This window comes from Phyllopteryx taeniolatus, chromosome 5, assembly GCF_024500385.1.
Source record: "Phyllopteryx taeniolatus isolate TA_2022b chromosome 5, UOR_Ptae_1.2, whole genome shotgun sequence".
Taxonomy (NCBI): domain Eukaryota; kingdom Metazoa; phylum Chordata; class Actinopteri; order Syngnathiformes; family Syngnathidae; genus Phyllopteryx; species Phyllopteryx taeniolatus.
The window spans coordinates 4,289,900-4,302,118 of record NC_084506.1 but is presented as its reverse complement, the minus strand read 5'-3'; the positions used below and the strand labels follow the sequence as shown (position 1 = coordinate 4,302,118).

General features: G+C 46.9%; 1 protein-coding gene across 6 annotated transcripts in view; it reads right to left on the bottom strand.

Annotated features, from left to right (window-relative positions):
* wwp2 (WW domain containing E3 ubiquitin protein ligase 2) overlaps positions 1–12,219 on the bottom strand; it is a 118,569-nt gene that overhangs the window by 41,483 nt on the left and 64,867 nt on the right. The window contains exon 1 of one of the 6 annotated variants that reach the window (XM_061775250.1): positions 1,163–1,184. The exons of the other annotated variants lie outside the window; for them this stretch is intronic. The gene's annotated coding sequence lies outside the window, so the exon portion shown is untranslated. Of the gene's footprint in view, positions 1–1,162; positions 1,185–12,219 lie in introns of those variants that run through there. 6 annotated transcript variants of the gene reach the window in all.

The following is a 12,219-nucleotide window of genomic DNA, read 5'->3' as shown; positions in this document are numbered from 1 at the left end:
ATACCCATATATATGTATATATATGGGTATATATATGTATATATATATATACCCATTGGCACTAACACAGCCCCATACCATCACAGATGCTGGCTTTTGAATTTTGCGTCCATAACAGTCCGGATGGTTCTTTTCCTCTTCAGCCCGGAGGACACGACGTCCACAATTTCCAAAAACAATTTGAAATGTGGACTCGTCGGACCACAGAACACTTTTAGACTTTGCATCAGTCCATCTTAGATGAGCTCGGGCCCAGAGAAGCCGGCGGCGTTTCTGGGTGTTGTTGATAAATGGGTTTTGCTTTGCATAGTAGAGTTTCAAGTTGCACTTACGGATGTAGCGCCGAACTTTACTGACATTGGTTTTCTGAAGTGTTCCTGACCCCTTGTGGTGATATCCTTTACACATTGATGTCGATTTTGGATGCAGTGCCGCCTGGGGGATCGAAGGTCACGGGCATTCAATGGCATTTTCGGCTTTGCCGCTTACATGCAGTGATTTCTCCAGATTCTCGGAAGCTTTTGACAATATTATGGACCGTAGATGATGAAATCCCTAAATTCCTTGCAATTGTACGTTGAGGAACATTGTCCAACTGTTCCGACTATTTTCTCACGCACTTGTTCACAAAGAAGTGAACCACGCCCAGTCTTTGCTTGTGAATAACTGAGCAATTCAGGGAAGGTCCTTTTATACCCAATCATGGCACCCACCTGTTCCCAAGTAGCCTGTTCACCTGTTCTTTTTTGCCACCTGTCCTAGCTTTTTTGGAACGTGTTCCAGCCATATTTTTTTATGTATATACATATATATATATACATATATATATATATATATATATATATGTATATATATATATTATTTGCTAAAAATAAAGTTTATCAGTTTGAACATTAAATGTCTTTGTAGTGTATTCAATTAAATATAGTTTGAACATGATTTGCAAATCATTGTATTATTTTTATTTATGTTTAACACAATGTCCCAACTTCATTGGAATCGGGGTTGTATAATTGGCCTTACAGAGATGTGCCTACAATCTCAATACAAAATTGGCAGCATGTTCCAATGGAAAGTTAACTGTTTAAGAAGTTAATGGCAAGAGGGAAGAAGCTGTTGAAATGTCTGCTTGTTTTAGTTTGCATTAATCAATCGCGCCTACCTGAGGGAAGGAGCTGGAAGAGGTGGTGACCAGGATGTGGTTGGTCCAAGAGGATTTTGCATGCTCGTCTTAGTTCTGGCAGCGTGCTAGTCCTCAAGGGCACGTAGGGGCATACCAAAAATCTTTTCAGCGGTTTTGCTTGTCCGTTGGCAGTTGGAGTTGGTCCTTTTTTGTAGCAGCACCAAACCAGACTGTGATGGATGAAAACAGGACTGATTCAATGACTGCTGTGTAGAAGTGCCTCAACACCTCCTGTGACAGGCCATGCTTCCTCAGAAGCCGCAGGAAGTACATCCTCTGCTGGGCCTTTTTGAGGGTGGAGTTGATGTTGATCTCCCACTTCAGGTCCTGAGAGAATGTAATTCCCACGAACATGAAGGGCTCAACAGTTGACACAGGGCAGTTGGACAGCGTGAAGGGCAGCTGTGGCAAAGGATGCCTCTTGAAGTCCACGATCATTGCTACAGTCTTGAGCATGTTCAGCTCAAGGTTGTGTCGGCCCCACCACAGCTCAGCCGCTCCACTTCCTGTCGATATTCAGACTCGTCACTGTCTTTGATGAGGCAGATGACTGTGGTGTCGTCTGTAAACTTCAGAAGTTTGACTGCCGGGTGTGTTGAGGTGCAGTCGTTCGCGTAGAGAGAGAAGAGCAGCGGAGAGAGGACACAGTGCTGGTGGTGCATGTAGATGAGGGTGTCCCTCAGCCTCACCTGCTGTGTCCTGCCCGTCAGGAAGCTGTAAATCCACTGGCAGATGGCAGGCGAGACGCTGAGCTGGAGAAACTTGGTGGAGAGGAATTCGGGGATGATGGTGTTGAACGCAGAGCAGAAGTCCACGAACAGGATCCTCGCGTAGGTCCCCGCGCCGTCAAGGTGTTCCAGGATGAAGTGCAGTCCTATGTTGACTGCGTCATCCGCAGACCTGTTTGCTCGGTAGGCAAACTGCAGGAGGTCCAGCAGGGAACCTGTGATGCCCCTGAGGTGGTCCAGCACGAGGCGTTCAAAGGACTTCATGACAACAGGCCTGTAGTCATTCAGACCCGAGATTGCAAGTTTCTTGGGGACTTGGGTGATGATCCTTTTATCCATTGTTGACGAATACTGGCCACTCATGAGAAGTATCTGCACCATTTGCACAATTGACATAGTTCCAGATTATCACACTACTTGTCAATATAACATTTTTAAATTTCTTTGCACAACCGGATTATTCCTCGATTAGTCATTTCAAACTGCTCAAACAGGAGGGCTCAGCACAATTGTCAAAAACAAACAAAAACAAAAAAACCTGTATCAGCATTACTACATTTCCGGTTAGCTTTCATTGCTCAGTGACTCTTTGTACTGTGTTTTTATGCTTATGTTTTTATGTCTCAGTATTTTCTGTCAAATGGCTGTCTGTTGTCGTACTTGGCAAACAAAGATGATTCTGATGCTGGAAAAAAAAAAAGTGTCTGAATGATTCCGTTCAGAGTTCTGATGACTTTTGGGAGAATAGTCTCTTCACTGACGAGACGAAAGTTGAAATTTTTGGAAGGTGTGTGTCTCGTTTCCTCTACTGTAAATGTAACACAGCACTTGAAAAAAAAGAATGAAAATTGTGCAAGGAAGAGCAGGCCAAAATGTCTCCAAAGAGATGTGAAAGGCTCATTTCCAGTTATAGAAACCGTTTCATTTCAGTTGTTGCTGCTGAGGGTGGTCCAACCAGTTATTAGGTTACATATCAATGTGTTGTTGTTATACTTGTCATAGAATAGAAGACATCTTATGAATTGTCGTATTAACCATACAATAGAATTCTTATGTTATCAATTCTTACAGTATTCACAGATTTAGTATTCAGTATGAGATTGCTCACACTCGTGGCCCCACAGTAACCTTGAAAACATTTTAGCTTGTGCAATATGCTTGCAGTGTGTGTGCTTGGACAAGTAGTTTACAGGATCTTGCAGAAGAGGAAGGCTGCGGAATGTTCTAGTTGACAGCTACAGGAAAACAAGTCATCCACCAGAGAAAGGGTGGGAGACAACAGGCCAGGATGACCGGGAGACAAGCCAGCTTCGAAGAGGAACAGCGCCCTCCCCGTACTTGTGTTGTAATATACAAATGGTGGGGCAACGAGGGAAAGATGCACCTTTTTCTCTCCGCCTGCAACGCAGACGCGAGGCTCGGCTCTAGGCAGGAGAGAAAATGTCCAGAATTCTGTCATCACCAGTCACCTCGCGGTGTGGGGGGGAGTTATTACAGAGCGCCATTTTGACCAGCTATTTGGAGTTTACTTTTTTAAAATTTGTGTTTATTTGACAGGGGAGCTGTGCCTAAGCAGGAATGTATCTGTTTAGAAGAGAGAGAGAACTTCATTCATTCATTTAAAAAAAAGAAAAAGAAAAATGATTTAAAAAAAAAAAAAAAAAAAAAAAAAAAAACATTTTCTTCAGGAAGGGGCACCCTATGATGTCTGTGTGCATATGTCTGATTCAGGCTGTTGTCTGCCATGAATTTGCAGCCAGGTATTAAAAAGTGAAAGCTTGACTTATGATTGTTAATTTGTCCCATTACATTTGGTCCCTTAAAAAGTGGGAGGCACACAGTGGGGAAAAAGTATTTAGTCAGCCACCAACTGTGCAAGTTCTTCCACTTACAAAGATGACAGAGGCCACCAATGAGAGACAAAATGAGAATAAAAAATATTCAGAAAATCATGTCTGATTTTTAAAGAATTATCAAATTATGGTGGAAAATAAGTATTTGGTCACTTACAAACAAGCAAAATGTCTGGATGTCACAGACCTGTAACTTCTTTAAGAGGCTCCTCTGTCCTGCACTCATTACCTGTATTAATGGCACCTGTTAGAACTCATTATCAGTATAAAAGTCTCCTGTCCACAACCTCAGTCACACTCCAAACTCCACTATGGCCAAGACCAAAGAGCTGTCAAAGGACACCAGAAACAACATTGTAGACCTGCACCAGGCTGGGAAGACTGAAAGTGCAATAGGTAAGCAGTTTGGTGTGAAGAAATCAACTGTTGGAGCAATTATTAGAAAATGGCAAGACATACAAGACCACTGATAATCTCCCTCGATCTGGGGCTCCACGCAAGATTTCACCCCGTGGGGTGAAAATGATCACAAGAACGGTGAGCAAAAATCCCAGAACCACACGGGGGTAATCTAGTGAATGACCTACAGAGAGCTGGGACCAAAGTAACAAAGGCTACCATCAATAACACACTATGCCACCAGGGACCCAAATCCTGCAGAGCCAGATGTGTCCCCACTCATTCACTGCCAGCCTTCCCATTTAACATGGATATTTGACTTCTAAAGCCGTCAATGGCAGTTAATGTGTTAAGCCAGTACATGTCCAGGCCCGTCTGAAGTTTACTAGAGAGCATCTCGATGATCCAGAAGAAGATTGGGAGAATGTCATATGGTCAGATGAAACCAAAATAGAACTGTCAAATGTTAGGGAACGGCCATATTTTGTTATGGAAATCACTCCAACACTAACTCGTTCCGGCTGTAATACTGAGTACAAATTCCTTAAATGAATTAGATTAAATAACCACTATACTGTAAGAACAAAAAACGTCAGATCCACATTGAACAGTCGTCCAACCTCCCTGCTTTCCAGGGACTACCGCCGGTGAATGCTTGGCCCATGCAATTGTAACGGGCACGCCACTAAAGATGACACCCAGCAACCTCCAGTCTCGTGCTGTTCTGCATACCCACCTCGGCTGCCCGCTGAGTCATTCTGCATACACAAGACCTCTCAGGAAAACCTTGTCTGTTTATCAAAGAAGAAGCATGAGGAGGCTTAACTTCACGCACGGACGCTAAATGAATTACCAGCCAGTCCCAAGTAGCTCATCACAGCTGAGACAGACAACTGGTTTCTCACTCGGACGCTAAATTAAGCCTGAAGAGTCTCACCAACAAATACTTCTTTTTCCTGCTGTTTTCAGTGACATTTGTTGCCCCAGTCTGGGAATATGGATGGAGCTAGCGACACCCACAGGTAGTGGAAAGCCACTGCAACCCCGGATGAACTAATCACAATCTTCACTGGACTTGAATGTTATATAATATTTTAAGAACTTTGCATGAACGCCATTGGTGTTACCATCGCAATAGCGCCACTCGTGATTGTCCATCCATCCATTTTCCTTGCCACTTATCCTCGCTAGGGTCGCGGGCTGCTGGAGTCTATCCCAGCTATCTTCGGGCGGGAGGCGGGTTACAACCTACACCGGCCAAACATACGGGAGATCGACCAGTCTGCCTAAATTGTGGTCCACGCACGTAAGTCCAATTTGCGGTCTACTAAAAGTACAGATTAGTGCATATTTGGGTTTAAATTCACGAGAACACGAACCCCAGCCCTCTGCATTGTCAATACACGCTCCTTCCACCCTCATATCACAAGTCTCTTTTGCCAATGTTTGTCTGTTTTCTGTCCTGCATTGTTCCCTTGTAGAGTCCCATATTAGATTTTCTATAAAAATTCACTACCTGTATCATTTGTGTGTGTTTGGGTTCGACAAAAGACCTCTGGTTATCGAGAACTCCTATCTAATTCATGTAGCAACATTCAAATTACAAGACTGATAAAAGGTTTGTCGTCACTTTGTCCTGAAGTTTTATACATCTAAAAGTGACGTGGTGCCCCTATACGAGACGAATTAGTTTGATTTTCACGTTAAAGCGTAAATCGGACTATCCCAGAAGCGAATGCAAACGTTTACCATCCTTTGTATCTTTTTCCAAATTAATTACATTTAATTTAACCCCCATATACGCTACACTATTGTATTATTCGGCCGACTACCGAGCCTCGGAGGCGAAAAGCTCTCTTTGCGACCGGTGTCAATGCATTATAAGTCACTAATCATCGCCTCCATGGCACAGAGTCGTTATCACCAAGGGAGCATGACGAGGAAGAACGTTAACCAGCGCAGTTGCCAAATGTCCTTTTCCCCAACGTCCATCTCCCTCCCTTCCTGTACATGCGTCCTGTTACCTTCACAGCCCCACAGACAATCGGAAATTACAGACTCATGAACAATATGCAGTGTTGCTACAATAGGATTTCTGCTTTGCCACAAAGCAAAAATTATCTCGATACTTGTTCAAAAGGTCAAAATATGCCTCTATATATGGAGTAAAGTTTTTTTTTATTTAGGGTAGAAAAGCATAAAATTAGACAGTTATTTAGTACTTAGTGGAAATTGTATTATGTTATTAATAATTCCCCAAAACACTGTTTTGAACAATTTCTACACAAAAATAATAATAATTTTGTATCACAATACATGCGATACAAAATTTGGGGAGTATTTTGGACCCTGTCTTGTTTGTTTCATTTCAAATCTATTGTGGTGTTGTTTAGAACCAAAAATATGATAATTGTCCCAATATTTATGGACGGTCAGACCTGACTATATGTAGAAACAAACCCACTCTGTAGAGTTTGAATAGAATACAGTTTATTGCCATTTGCCATCAAGTTGCTAGCTCGCGATAGTGTTTTGCGTATAGCCAAGTAGGTACTGAAGCTCTCAAAGACTGGAGGTTCACAACAAGATTTAATAATGGACAAAAAGCCAAAAACTATTTTTATTATTTGTTATTCCCATTTTCGCCAGTATGGCGTAGTGTGCAACTATATGTAGCGTAATGTACAGGCATCCTAGTTATTTTCATGTTTGTGCCATCTTTAAACTCAGAAAGCGCTGACACATTGCCCCCACTAGCTTCGCCCCCACTAACTCAGCCTCTCCGCAGCTCAAAGGGTTGTGGGTTGTGTCGTATCTACCTGTTCACATCCATAAGGCGGATAGGCACAAAGAATGGAAATGGTCGGGAATAAAGGAGAGAGTGTGGATATTTTGAGAGGCTGCATGTAATGATCAAAAAGCGCCCCAGCCACTGACTGCGCAGCTGCATTTAAGCGACAGAGACTCCACGCTATACTTCTGTCACAGGTACATATTATTATTATTACATTATAAAAGTACGTGTGATGATTATCTACCTTACAGGACTTTACAGTCGCTTTCACATTGAATTACCAATAAATCATCCATCCATCCATCCATCCATTCTCTACCGCTTATCCGGGTCGGGTCGCGGGGGCAGTAGCTTCAGCAGGGATGCCCAGACTACCCTCTCCCCAGCCACTTCATCCAGCTCTTCCGGGGGGATCCCGAGGCGTTCCCAGGCCAGCCGAAGGATGTAGTCTCTCCAGCGCGTCCTGGGTCGTCCCCGGGGTCTCCTCCCGGTGGGACATGCCCGGAACACCTCACCAGGGAGGCGTCCGGGAGGCATCCGAATCAGATGCCCCAGCCACCTCATCTGGCTCCTCTCAATGCGGAGGAGTAGCGGCTCTACTCTGAGATCCTCCCGGACGACCGAGCTTCTCACCCTATCTCTAAGGGAGAGCCCGGACACCCTGCGGAGGAAACTCATTTCGGCCGCTTGTATCCGGGATCTTGTTCTTTCGGTCACGACCCACAGCTCATGACCATAGGTGAGGGTAGGAACGAAGATCGACCGGTAAATTGAGAGCTTCGCCTTTCGGCTTAGCTCTTTCTTTACCACAACGGACCGATACAAAGTCCGCATCACTGCAGACGCTGCACCGATCCGCCTGTCGATCTCCCGTTCCATTCTTCCCTCACTCGTGAACAAGACCCCAAGATACTTGAATTCCTCCACTTGGGGCAGGATCTCATCCCCGACCTGGAGATGGCATGCCACCCTTTCCCGACTGAGGACCATGGTCTCAGATTTGGAGGTGCTGATTCTCATCCCAGCCGCTTCACACTCGGCTGCGAACTGCTCCAATGAGAGTTGGAGGTCACGGCTTGATGAAGCCAACAGAACCACATCATCTGCAAAAAGCAGAGATGCAATACTGAGGCCACCAAACAGGACCCCCTCTACGCCTCGGCTGCGCCTAGAAATTCTGTCCATAAAAGTTATGAACAGAATCGGCGACAAAGGGCAGCCTTGGCGGAGTCCAACCCTCACCGGGAACGAGTCAGACTTACTGCCGGATATGCGGACCAAACTCTGACTCCGGTCGTACAGGGACCGAACAGCCCGTATCAGGGGGTTCGGTACCCCATACTCCCGAAGCACTCTCCACAGGACTCCCCGAGGGACACGGTTGAACGCCTTCTCCAAGTCCACAAAACACATGTAGACTGGTTGGGCGAACTCCCATGCACCCTCGAGGACCCTGCCGAGGGTGTAGAGCTGGTCCACTGTTCCACGGCCAGGACGAAAACCACACTGCTCCTCCTGAATCTGAGATTCGACTTCCCGACGGACTCTCGTCTCCAGTACCCCTGAATAGACCTTACCAGGGAGGCTGAGCAGTGTGATCCCCCTGTAGTTGGAACACACCCTCCGGTCCCCCTTCTTAAAAAGGGGGACCACCACCCCAGTCTGCCAATCCAGAGGCATTGTCCCCGATGTCCACGCGATGTTGCAGAGGCGTGTCAACCAGGACAGCCCCACAACATCCAGAGCCTTTAGGAACTCCGGGCGAATCTCATCCACCCCCGGGGCCCTGCCACCGAGGAGCTTTTTAACTACCTCGGTGACCTCAAACCCAGAGATAGGAGAGCCCGCCTCAGAGAACCCACACTCTGCTTCCCCATGGGAAGGCGTGTCGGTGGAATTGAGGAGGTCTTCGAAGTATTCTCCCCACCGACTCACAACGTCCCGAGTCGAGGTCAGCAGCGCCCCATCCCCACTATACACAGTGTTGGTGGTGCACTGCTTTCCTCTCCTGAGACGTCGGATGGTGGACCAGAATTTCCTCGAAGCCGTCCGGAAGTCTTTCTCCATGGCCTCACCGAACTCCTCCCATGCCCGGGTTTTTGCTTCAGCGACCACCAGAGCTGCATTCCGCTTGGCCAGCCGGTACCCATCAGCTGCCTCAGGAGTCCCACAGGCCAAAAAGGCCCGATAGGACTCCTTCTTCAGCTTGACGGCATCCCTCAACGTTGGTGTCCACCAACGGGTTCGGGGATTGCCGCCACGACAGGCACCGACCACCTTACGGCCACAGCTCCGGTCGGCCGCCTCAGCAATGGAGGCGCGGAACATGGTCCACTCGGACTCGATGTCCCCCGCCTCCCCCGGAACATGAGCAAAGTTCTGTCGGAGGTGGGAGTTGAAACTCCTTCTGACAGGGGATTCTGCCAGACGTTCCCAGCAGACCCTCACAATACGTTTGGGCCTGCCACGTCGGACCGGCATCTTCCCCCACCATCGGAGCCAACTCACCACCAGGTGGTGATCAGTTGACAGCTCCGCCCCTCTCTTCACCCGAGTGTCCAAGACATGCGGCCGCAAGTCCGATGACACGACCACAAAGTCGATCATCGAACTGCAACCTAGGGTGTCCTGGTGCCAAGTGCACGTGTGGACACCCTTATGCTTGAACATGGTGTTCGTTATGGACAATCCGTGACGAGCACAGAAGTCCAATAACAGAACACCGCTTGGGTTCTGATCGGGGGGGCCGTTCCTCCCAATCGCGCCCTTCCAGGTCTCACTGTCATTGCCCACGTGAGCATTGAAGTCCCCCAACAGAACAATGGAGTCCCCAGCGGGAGTGCTCTCCAGCACCCCCTCCAAGGACTCCAAAAAGGGTGGGTACTCTGAACTGCTGTTTGGTGCATAGGCACAAACAACAGTGAGGACCCGTCCCCCCACCCGAAGGCGGAGGGAGGCTACCCTCTCGTCCACCGGGGTGAACCCCAACGTACAGGCGCCGAGCCGGGGGGCAATAAGTATACCCACACCTGCTCGGCGCCTCTCACCATGGGCAACTCCAGAGTGGAAGAGAGTCCAACCCCTCTCGAGAGGACTGGTACCAGAGCCCCAGGTGTGTGTGGAGGCGAGTCCGACTATATCGAGTCGGAACTTCTCGACCTCACACACCAGCTCGGGCTCCTTCCCTGCCAGAGAGGTGACATTCCACGTCCCTAGAGCCAGCTTCTGTAGCCGGGGATCGGATCGCCAAGGTCCCCGCCTTCGGCCACCGCCCAGCTCACACTGCACCCGACCCCTATGGCCCCTCCCACAGGTGGTGAGCCCATGGGAAGGGGGACCCACGTTACCCTTTCGGGCTGTGCCCATGGGTGCAGGCCCGGCCACCAGGCGCTCGCCTTCGAGCCCCACCACCAGGCCTGGCTCCAGTGGGGGGCCCCGGTGGCCCGCGTCCGGGCAAAGGAAAACGAAGTCCATTGTTTGTCGTCATCATTAGGGGTCTTTGAGCCGTGCTTTGTCTGGTCCCTCACCTAGGACCTGTTTGTCATGGGTGACCCTGCCAGGGGCATAAAGCCCCAGACAACTTAGCTCCTAGGATCACTGGGACACACAAACCCCTCCACCACGACAAGGTGACAGCTCAAGGAGGGGACCAATAAATCAGATGAATAATAGTTGAGTTGGGAATTATTTGCCTGTCCATTTCAGAGCAAACATCTCAATGTGGAAAATTGTTGGCTCCGTAGGGAAGTGCATGTTCACACAACCGGTACGGCTTGCACCATTAAGATAATTTGACAACAACAATTGCTTCCAACTGTAAGAGCCGTAGGCAGTAACTTTTGTTCGACCCTTTGAGATGATAAAAAGGTGGTAAAAGTGGTTTCGAAGGCCAGTTTGCAAGGGCTAATGAATCAGAGGCAACAATCACTTTGCAAACATAGACTCAGACACGCGCACACAAACTGTAGACCTGTCGTTCTCAACTGGTCAGGCTTCGGGTCCCACCATCACTCCGCGACCCAGATTTCAACATCTCAATTTAATGAAAACGTTGCAGTTTGAACCTCACGTATTACAAAAGACAGGGTGCATACAGCTGCCCAGTCGTTTGAGTAAGAAAAAAAAAAACATTTCCGTGACTTGAACGCAGACACACGATGAGTTTCACTGTGGTCTCTAAAACCATCAGAGATAGTGAAGAGCGAGGACCCTCCGTCTGCTTGGTTGTGTGCGTGTGCATGCATGCGTGCCTATGAAATGCGGGCTGTAGTGCACACGAAGCAAAATTTTCTGACAGCGAGCCAGCAGCTGCAGTAACAGAAAATTGAGCGGCATGAATGGAATTAGTCCCAAACCCTTATGCCACCGCGACGATGTGGGAACATTTTGGATTCAAGCCAGATGAATGCAGGCATTCAGCTAACACCAACGAGCTGGTATGTTGAATTTGTCTAAAGTCGCAAAAAAGACAACACAACTTAAAACATCAAAGTGACAAAATAAATTTTAAACACAACCATCCCAAGCAATTTCGTCAGTTGGGAACAAAAAACACAGTGGGACATTTCCCGTTTCCCGTCAGCTTCCAATTATGGAACGCTTTGCCTAACAATGCAAATACAAACGTGACAGCGTGTATGACGCATGCATGTCACATTATATACAGTATAACGCTCACTATTGTAAGCGATGTAGCCGTTGAACATGTTGACAAAGCAGCGTTTAAAGAAAGGCTGCAGACTTTTGAAAAGTAGTACAAATCTTGAATCAAAACGGGTTGCTTGCGCTGTTTTTTGTTGTTCGCAATTTTTCTTTACCGACTGGAAATGTCATTGGCAGTATATTGCCTGTTAAGGGATTCATGACTGTTCATACCTTTGTGCCAAATGTTTATTTGTTTAGCAATCATGACTGTTTATACCCCTGTGCCAAATGTTTGTTTAAGTGCAATTCTGGCGACCACAGCCAGAGCCTGTTTTATTTATATCTTTTTATCTGATATTTTATTTATTGTTTTATATTACAAAGTCAATGTTCATTATTCTTAGAATTAAAACTGAAGTGTTCATAAAAAAGATGGACTTAAATTATTATGGTCTAATATTTTATCAGTGGCATAAAAACAACAGCGACACTGTCGTTTGTTGTGATAGTTTTTGGGAAAACCCCCAAAAAAATTGCTATCATGACAGACCTAAATACATACACAGAGAGAACAAGAGCCATGGATAAAACAAAAATATTGAACAAACAATGAAAAAA